The 11,131-nt window shown below is 27.2% G+C and overlaps 1 long non-coding RNA gene across 1 annotated transcript in view; it reads left to right on the top strand.

Moving 5' to 3' along the window:
• The first annotated feature begins 4,412 nt into the window (after positions 1-4,412).
• LOC111632734 overlaps positions 4,413-11,131 on the top strand; it is a 42,633-nt gene continuing 35,914 nt past the window's right edge. The window contains exon 1 of the long non-coding RNA XR_002757916.1: positions 4,413-4,542. This is a non-coding gene — a long non-coding RNA (uncharacterized LOC111632734). The remainder of the gene's footprint in view (positions 4,543-11,131) is intronic.

Below are 11,131 nucleotides of genomic sequence, written 5' to 3' on the forward strand. Positions count from 1 at the left end.
TTTCAGAGTGTTCTAAACAAGGACAAAATAGTAACATGACAGTCGTATACCAGGATTTTGAGAATATGAGTGATGCTCAAGGCATATTCGGGAAACCAAGACACGCGCCTCCTGTCGTTTTTCGGAGAATGTTACTCAATTATCTTAGAATTGTTTTAGTTACCTAATCTTACCTGATTTGAAGCCACGTGATACTCGTTATTATATTTATTTTTATTTAAAATTAACAAAACTGATTGCTCAGTATCAAAGGGTGCTGCAGTACCATAAGCACCCCTCCCCCGGATCTCCTCTGGAGCATGAATTTATAGACTTGAAACAAATATCATGTAAAAAAAAATAATTTTTTAGGCTTCTTAAATTTCATAGTTTACATTTGTTATTCTATTTTTATTTGATTATAAATGGAAATTTAGCACAGAAATGATATTAATGCTAATTATAAATCAAAATGAATATTTAAGCAGTCAATACTGCATCTTATTCTTCATTTATTAATTAAATAAACTATATTTGTAAATGTGTAAACAAGTAACATAATGTAGCATAATTGTTAAAATGCTTTTAAATCAAGTAACAGAACGGTAAATATAAGTAATATGTTCATGAAAAGCATGTTTGCATGTACCGACTACTAATTTTACTTTTTCTATTCGACAATTAACAACAATATTTATTTTCTTCCAGTGTAAACATTTCTTCCCCCCTTCAAATTACCTCTGTAGCATCCTAATGATCGATAATTTGAAGTAATATTTCAAAACATATTTCTTCGAAAGTAAACTTGAATTCAAAGAATGCACAGGAGAACAACAATCCTGGGCAAAAATGTTAGAAGTTAGCTGTCATCTTTGCAATCAGCTGATGTGTAAACAGGCAGACTGGATGAAAGCAACGTGTCATTATTCCATTAAACAGTGGGACAGAAGTACGGTAGAATTAGCTCAGTAGGGAGGCCTGTCAACCGACCTCGCGACCTCCTAATTACAGAGAATATTGTCTCACAATACGAACAGTTTGTTCTCTAGTCTACTCTTCTGGACACATTAACCTCTAGAATGACAAGTACTCGTCCGGTTATGTATCAAAAGTTGTTGGTTGCAAGCCGTACAAGTAATTCTAGTTATAATTTTAGAAATACCGACAATTCAGATTTAACTTAGAAAATAAGTTATAACCAATTATCGTTAATAAACAAAAGTTTAAAGGAAGAAAACTGTAGATTTGTTGCTTTTATATGATCAAGTATATTTATCCAACTAACTAAAGACTGCTGTTCGAATCGAGTTGTTCAATCTAACACGAAAATAATGAAAATGTTTTTTAGACAAGAATAAAGCCTATGGCAGTTGATAGCAATGAAATATTTTGAGGAAAAATCTATTAAAACTTATCCTCGTATTCGCTTGCAATAGGCATAAAACCCAAATGTTTCTAATTATACACTAATAAATTCTGCAATAAAATTTGAATTCAAAATTCAACAATAAACTTTTCATAAAAATAAATTTTGCAAATTGCATTTGAAATATGAAAAAAGAATTTTGTTAATGAAATTTATAAATATCGAAAATTATAAATTAGATTAAAGATTTCTATATTAATAAATGAAAACTGTTTTAAAGACTGATTCACTCTGCACCTGTGGGTGTGCAAGTCTTTCCTCTTCGCAGCGAACAATCTGCCGTCGTTAATACAGTTCTTCGTCTTCGATCGATTCAACAGGAAGAACGGTTTAGTCCTCACTGCTCGTGTATGAATAATTAAATAATCTTTCCCGTCCTTAACAATCGCGACTCGGCCCTGTCGCTGAATAATTTTATGAGGCTAGGTCATTAGAATTTCTCCAGGACGTTAGAAAGTCCCAGCCGGCAACCACCAGGGACCTATCAGAATAGCACACTCTACTAGAAGATGTATAGGCTACACATCATTAAGTGCAGATAGGACAGAAGGTAGACTTCATCTTAATTCGAGTCAGTTGGCTGGAAAAATCGCAAATTTTACCAAATGCCAACTTAGTCAAAATCATTAGATCAGAAGTGACGTCTTTTCATTTCATTGGACTGTTTGTTGTTCACTTCCAACAAATCGAAAGGAAGAATTATAGCTTAACGATTTTGATTAGAAGTAAAAAAAAATCTTTCGTGTTATCTATATGTTTGAAATCTGAATTTTTCTACTAACAGAACAGAATGAAGTAACATATGAATAATTCATAAACTAAATTATATTTTTTACAGTAGAAAATACTCTACGAAAACATTAATAATAAGCGAATTAAATTATTTTACTACACCCATTTAAAAATTTTCTTAACTCAGAACATTTACAAAGTAATAATAATATTACAGTAATTGAAAGTATGAAATTTGTCACTAGTAGATTCATATTATTTTTTCAACTTAATTAAACTTAATTTCAAACTAATTGAATAATATGAATTTTTATAGTAGTGACACGAATTATAAACGTTTCAAGGGCTGTCTTTTCGAATGTTCATATATAAAATTATTTTTCTATATTACATGGCACAAAAATTAAAAAAAATAAAATCGAAATTTAAAAGATATAAATTAATATTCTAACACATCGTTCCAGTTTTTCATAACTATACTTATAATGCATTCATATTATGCAAGTTAATCTTTCGTATCATTAATAAGACTAGCTCTAATCTAATTGTTTATGATAAGCACACACCTACACAATGCATTATTCATAATATCACAATACTATTAATTGATATTTAAATAAGTATAAGGCATTTGATTCCCACAAGAGATTTTGACGATTTTTCAATTCTGAGAATCGCGAATTAATGTTTATCTCGGAATAGCATCGAGAAACATTTCATTTCCCAATTGACTAAAGAAGCGCAGGTGAAATCACGTAAAGCTTTAGACTTTTCATCTGTTTAATAGACACAGAAATGGGGGAGAACTCACCGCATAATTTTCGGGTGAAAATAAGCGGTCTATGACAGATGCTCCGCTGTGTACGTGACCTCTTCCTCTGTAATTATTATGTTGTCACCTGGGAGATCCCTGCAGCACTTTGCATCGTTGAAAACGCGCTTTGGTCCACTACATCGAATATTTTCCCTTTTACAAATGAAATAATTATTAAATTCGCACAGAATTGTCTTTATTATACAGAGATCTTTCCACTTATAATGTACTGTACAGTACAGTACCCTAGATATATTATTACTTTATATTTTATTACTCTAATCACCGGTCTTTATCAGAAATATAGATCATAAATATGCCAAAAAATGATTAATATGTTATATAATCCGTTGTAATAGGTATTATATAAAAGTGAAACATCTTGCGAAGAAATAACAAAGAAGCGTGACAAAACAGCGGTCATTGTAATCAGTAGACCATGAAAAGAGTTAGGCTTATACCTGTATTAATTAATATTTATTTTTTTAAAAAGAGTTCTTTATATATAAAATAATTTATGTAAATGTCTTGGAAAAAGTATGAATTTTTATATAACCCAAGTAATGATATTTTGTTTCTCATAGTACTTTTAGACTACAAAAAAATTGAATAAAATGTTGTTTCTAGGCCTGAAAATATAAGTTTACAGCAAGCAATGAACTCTAATTTGAAATATATCTATGTATATATTTTATTAAATAATGTAAGGCTTCATTTTTATAATAGAAAACTAATAAATGAATAAATTATAGCTTCAAACATCCTTTTTTTGAATTAAAAAAAATAATTAATTTTTCATAAATATTAATACAAAATTTATAAACAGAAAAATAAAAGTTAATGAATAGAATCTGAAAAATGTTCAAGACTACTTTTAATACAATCTAATGTAATGCATTAAAGTACTTTTATCATATATAATTATAAATCATAAATAATAAAAGAATATAATACATTAATGTTCATTTAAAAAATTTTTTATACAGTACTAATTCTTCTTAAAGATAAAAACAAATTAAAACGCTTTTGTAAAATTATTTATCTATTTGATTTGTATTTTATATTAAATTTTTTATATATAAAATTAAACAAAGCAATTAAGGCTTTGAAGACATTCTAAGCCTAATTCTAATATGGCACGTGACCATATATACTGTACTACTATAGTATAATATGGCACGTGAATAAATATAGCCTACTAATAGCATCTTATTTTAATAATTAGCACGTACCAAGATTATTTAAAGATTTTAATAAAATTAACATTTTTTTTTCTTTAACTTAAGATAAATTTATTTTTTAACTTACAAAATTCGCCCTTTTGTTTAAACATTGAACGTTGCCTTAGTAACGGAGTGATCTTAACCAATCGGAATGAACCAAACGATAGTTTAGCTCATTCTGATTGGTTAAGATAGCCAAACGATAGCTTAGCTTTCGATTCGGATAAAATGTCGTCTGGCTTAAGAAAATATCGTCTGGATTTTTTACTTCTGTTCATTTTATTTACTCTTTACATTAAATTACTCAAATGTTATTTTTAATTAATGTTTTAATCTAACTGATCGTTAATTGTTTCTTTCCAGAAAAGGTTCGTAATTGCTCTTTCATTTTGTTTATTTTCTATGAAATTTTTAAATAATTACAATGACGTTTAGATCTAAATATCAATTTTTTTCCATTTATAATGATTATTTTTATAATTTACGATTTTTAAAGCATTAATAGGCAAAAGAAGACAATGATTTATATATTTGCAATAAAATTTAAATAAAGATTAAGTTTCAAAAATACAGTATAAAACCTGTTCAAAACGGAACCTTAGTAAAACGGAAACCTGCCTAAACGGGAGGAATTCTTCGAAACGTAACGATTTTCTATGTTAAAAAAAAGTGTTGAAAACGGAAACCCGCTAAACCGGAAAAATATTTTGTACCATACGAGTCCGGTTTACACAGGTTTTACTGCACATCAATGTTGGAAACTTTTAGAATCGTTACAGTTAAAGGTTGTTGTTTAAAATACAGTAAAACCTGTGTAAACCGGACTCGTATGATACAGAATACTTTTCCGGTTTGACATGTTTCCGTTTTCAACTGGTTTTTTTTTTAACACAGAAAATCGCTGCGTTTCGAAGAATTTTTCCCGTTTTAGACAGGTTTTACTGTAAAAATTTAATTATTAGATTTTTATAATTAAAACAAAAAGTATACTTTGGAATCTTTTTTGTTTGTTTGTTTGTTTTTTTATGATTGTTCTCTATTAGACAAAAATTGTCTGAAGGAAATTTCGTAATATTATGCTTTATTGTTTCGAATTTTGAAACAGTATATTAAATGTTTTTTGCTATTTTAAATCTATCATAGAACGAAGGACGCTTTCATATCTTCCTAATAAAACCACATCTACCGTATGTTCACCTTTTGACCTGCAAATCAGTCCACCATATCTTGTTTTCGACACAGGAAAACTATTCTGTGTCGAAAACAAGCAAGATTGAAAGGAAAAAAAAAGAAAAAAGAAACTGCTTAACTTTCTGGCGGATAACTTCTGTAGATTTCTGATAGGAGAAAATTTAATAGATAATTTGATTGATGTTACTTGTAATTTTATCATTTTTCAAATTATATATTCTAAATAGTTTGAGATTAAGCTTTAAATAATTATTATTTGTTGGAATACAAAATTATTCAAAATTACATAAAATTTAAAATATTATTTGATTTCTAACTTTTAATGACTTTTAACACAAATTATCATAAAATTGTTATAAATAAATTGACTCTAGGCCTGTTATACTGTATATACGATATTCAATAATTATTACGTAAAATGTAAAATTTTATTTCTTAAAAATTTTATTTGCATATTCACAGAAATTGAATATTATCTTGTCTAATCTATAATTAATAATTAGCTGTTCTTAGTAAAATTAATTGATATTTAACATTTTTTTAATTCAATGAAAATGGAATCTTGGAACTTTAATTGTAATGTTATTGAATAGTCCTAAGAAAATTTTTAAAACACTATATCTAGATTTTTGTTTACATTAAAAATTAAAATTAAAAAGAATTACAATATAAAAATAACAATTATAGGTTATAAACAATCATTTTCACTTTAGATTTTGAGTTTATATTTATCTTCAATAGATAAATAAATGAAAACCCAAAGATGAATTTTGATTAATTAAGACTAAAAAAAAAATAAAAGTATCTATCGTAATTCCAGAAACCTTTGAGATAAAGTCAAATTTATAAACAAAAAGTAAATTGATGAAAACAAAAGATTTATTGATAAACTAATCCTCTACTTAAATGCAACCTTGAAATTAACTATAAAAAGAGCCGGAAATGAAAAGTACGCAATAAAAATTACAAATGAATTTAGTGAATTTTAAAAATGCAAAATTTGATTTACTTTTATGGTGAAATATTTTGTTTTACAACATAAAAGTAGTATTTAGGTTATTACAATCATAGAGAGATCTTAATCTCCTATTATATCACGTGATGTTACAACTAAAATCACGTCTTCATCTTCGTGACTTTTTCTTCTTTGGCGAGTCACACTAACTTATTCGCGATTGGATTGTTGTAGTTTCTATAACCTCTCCGTGTGAATGTACGTTTAATCCTAATACTGTCTATACATTCATATTTCATATTATAACACGGAATCATGGCTGAGTGAGTTGAAAAATGAACATAAAATAATACTCCTAGTAAAAAGTTTTAAAAATAGTAAGTACTAAATCAGCTCTAAAAATTGACTGATACGAATATTAAAAATTATTAATCAATAATAAATAGATTATTAGTAGCCTAAAAGTGAAAATAGTCAATTTGAGCTTAAATAATAACTAAACTGTAGATTAATGCTATAGTTATCTCAATCTGATTATTATTATATTATTCTATTCATTTACTGAAAGGTATAACATTAGAAGATAATTTTTTAGCATAAACATCTATATGCGTATGCTATCCACGTGTCTACTACGTTGTAGCCTTTATGATGCCAATTATTATACATGAATACAATGGGAAAAAATCTATGGATTAATAGATGGGCTATTATAAAAGCTGTGGAAAGCATCTGTGTAAATTTATTTTTACAACAGAACATCAGGTGTTTCGTGTTCTGTTTTATATATTATTTTATACAGTTTATTTTAACAAGATGAACCGTTTGATTTTCCGTTAAAAATCTTATAATATAGGCCTATACGCACACAATTGATAACAATAAAAACTGTTGGATCACTTTCCTTTTTTTTTCTATAAACTTGATAAAAGTTTGTTTTACAAATCGATTTTAAAATTATTGTAAAATGGAAAAGAAATATCATATTAAAAAATATAATCATCCTGTAATAGCATATTAAGATTAGATTTTAATTAAAAGTTTTAATTTGAATGACAATAAATTGATTTTAGATTAAGTCTCGATTAATTATTAAATTTCAATTACCGAGTTTTATTATTATTATTATTATATATATATTTTTTCCTTCGCTCTCCTTTTGTTTTACTAAATTAAAGGGTGACGAGGACTTTCTTTTAAAAAACTTGTCATTTTATAATGTTTGCGTGACTTGTACCGACTCTGTTAGGTGTTGGGGAGTTCGATCTGTTTACTAATTCGCCCTGAATACTTCAATTTGTCCAATATGTTTATGGGATCTCAGTCGGAACAAGTCATATTGTTATATAGTATTAATGGAATACCAACGACCAAAATCAATATTTGTATGGAATTTTAAGTCTTGAAATTGATTTCAATAATTGTTTTAAAATTTGCAACTTTAAATAAAAAGCTTTGTTTTTGTTTCTGAATTTCTTTAACACCTTTATTTTCTACTGTATTGTTGCAAATCATACCATCTTCCATATGTGAAATTAAAGACGAAAAAGTTTTCTTATCCATAATAAATTAGTTTAAAACTATGCTTTCTATGACAATTTATTGACGAAAATCCGACTCTCGTTTAAATTTTGTAAGATAAATTTATAGTTAAAAAATATTTTTAAGAACGTTTAATTTAATTTTTAAAATAGTTTAAGTTAATTATGGATTCCTAAATATGGAAAAGAAGATAAACTTTTCTTCAAAATTAATTTATTCTTTTTAAGAAGAAGAATACAGAGATGTGAAGGAATTTCTACAATTTGAAAATTAATATACTTTTTTTCCATATAATTTTATAGTAGTAAATTAAAAATGGTTAATATAATATAAAACTTTTATGAAGTTTATATTAATACGATTTTGTACTAGCAAATATTTTCTTAAAGATTATTATAATCTGCAGAACTTGGATCAATAGTAATTATCATCATTAGGTCTATAATCAATTTAGAATATATTCATTCTTCCCACTCTAAAAATTAATTTAAAAATTAATGTTTATTCGATTAAAAGCGCTGGTAATCTAATTTAACGGAAATGTATACAATATTCTATGATTATTATCTGTAGTGTTTATATTTAAAATAATTAGACTGTAAAACTATAATACTCGGCTGTTTGAAACATTTCTTAAGAGAATTGATTCTATATATTTAAAAACTTGGATAAGATATTTTTAATGTTAATTTAGATATTTTGAATTTTCGTTTAGAGTTTTATTTTAAAATATCATAAATAACTGTTTAATTATAAATTAATTGAAATTAAATAACATACGTTTAAAATTACAATCATTATTATATTAGATAATTTATTAAATTATAATAAATAATATTGATTTCGTATTTTCAAATCTAAATGGCGCTAATTATCATTATTAATTAGTTTTCTTTGCAAAAAACTTCAATCAATCATTAGACGTTTTCCTCTCTGTTACATGCTTGAGAAATGAAATTATCAGCCCATCATTTTGTTGTAAGGTCTAACAGTGTCGGAAGATCCCTGCGGACCTCCCCTCACTCCCCCTCACCTAATGAATCCCATTATAACCCTGCGGGTATCCACACATGGTTGATCCCACCTCTCCACATGGCCGATCAAATCACGTCGCTTATCTGGACAGATGATACACGTCTTGTCAAATCGAACCTAAGTAAAATTGCTTTCGTTAAAATAATAGATTAATATGCCATTTAAAAAATTATTTCAAATTGCTGTTTAGTCGAAATATATTTTACCACCTGAGTATTTTGTAAAACTTAAGGTTTAACTATAACTATAAATGCATTACACTTGCAAGTACGCAAAATTCGTGTCAATCTACATGCGGGGTTAATCCGTTCCGGCTGTGTTAAGTTCTCCACCTTTTTTGACGGTAGCACAAATAAACCGACTGCACCTTTGAAAAAATACATCTAACTATGGTTTTTAGGAGCCATCTAGTAAAAAGTATTGAGCTTTTCAGAATAAAAATTTTGGCATAAAGTGTGTTAACGTAAGCTTATGTTGTCTATGAAAATAAATAAATAATTACTGTATTATAATATTTCAAAAATAGACTATTACTATTATAATGATATTTTTTAATTAAACTTAAAATGTACATATCAGTGAATATTATTAGATCGAAAGCTTATTTAGTTTAGGTAAAACCAAGTTCGGATTTCTTACAAATGGATTAACTGATTGTCCAAAATGATTTCCTTTTCCTAAAAGATTGCCTAATTGGTTGGGAGTTTTATGTACAATTCATGCAACTTCAGTTGGGCATACATCCTTCCCTTCACTTACTCTGGTAAAGACTACGATTAATAAGCATGGATCGAGACGACGAAATGCATCCTGAATGCAGGACATGCTTCGACAATTTTCTGTAGTAATTGTTAGAGAAATATCTGATTCTAACTCATTCAACCTTACATTGATTTGGTATTATTGATCTACACCAAAACAGAATGTTTGAAGATGCTTATTAACTTGACGAAATTCGATGATGTATTGAATTCGATTTACTGTAGACCTTATTTAAATAACTATATATTCAACATAATGATCTTGACATTTTACTTAAGCAGTATGTGTTTTACATCAAAATTCAAAGATTTTTTCTTGTGATAAAAATACCATGATATATGCAAAATTTTCAACTTTTTGTTTTCCTTAAATTTTTGTAATTGTTTATTTATGTTCTTTTAAACATTATAAATATTACAATTATTTAATTTCGAAAGAAATAGCATTTAAATAACATTAAGAAACACCCATGTTAAATACTTAAAATCAAATAAGGAAAAATTTTGTTTCCGGAAATTAAATTCGCTTATCGTGATTATATATGTGTATATTTGTACTGGTTCAAGATATAAACAAACTGTTTCTAATGTAAAGGTATAGTTTCGACCTTTTCTTATTAGTGAACCATTCAAGATATAGGAATCTTGAATGATTTTCTAATAAGTAGGAAATAAACTAGGATATTTTCAGAGGCCTGTATACCTCATTTTAAATTTACGACATTCATAAAAGGCGGCACAATTCGCAAGATCAAACTTTCTATCTTCAGTATAAGGAGCGCTGGACTCCACCAATGTGTACCGAAGAAAGCTCATAGCCTGTCTATCTTGTAACTCCCACATCCAACCTTATCAGAATTGCTATCGTGACAGAATGACACCTTTGTGACAGGCGTTCTCACGATATATATCGCATCCCTGATAGTCCAGTTAACTACCTGGCAGTTCTTCAAATCGTACCTGGAAAAGCTGCGAATATGAGCTTATCAAAAATATATTTCGTTAAGGTTATAATTTCGATTGTTAAGTATCGAAAAGATATTGCTTTAGGAAAAAATATTTTAAAATTAGAATTTTTTTTACATACTGTAATTCGAAAATTTTTCCATTTAAGTTTGAATTTAAAATAAGTTTGCGGTAACGGTATTCTTGCATTCCACCAGATATTGGAATTATATTCAATTAGTTTTGTGAGAAATTGTTAGAACTATTTTATTTTAAACATTAAAATTCTATTGAAAGAGAATAGGTAATAATGTAAAAACATTTGGAGCGCTTTTGCAGAGTAATTTGATCAAAGATAAAGTATCTTTCCCACTCCACGTTTCTTGATAAACATAAGACTAAGACAAATTAACAAGATTGTCACTTCATAATAAAACAAAAAGAAACTGTAATTAGTCTACTTAACTTTATTTATCAAATTACAACATTTTTCTTTTTAAAATACATCAAAATACAGACTCAATACAA

Source organism: Centruroides sculpturatus, unplaced genomic scaffold (genome assembly GCF_000671375.1).
Source record: "Centruroides sculpturatus isolate CEXI.00-Female unplaced genomic scaffold, Cexi_2.0 scaffold119, whole genome shotgun sequence".
NCBI lineage: Eukaryota > Metazoa > Arthropoda > Arachnida > Scorpiones > Buthidae > Centruroides > Centruroides sculpturatus.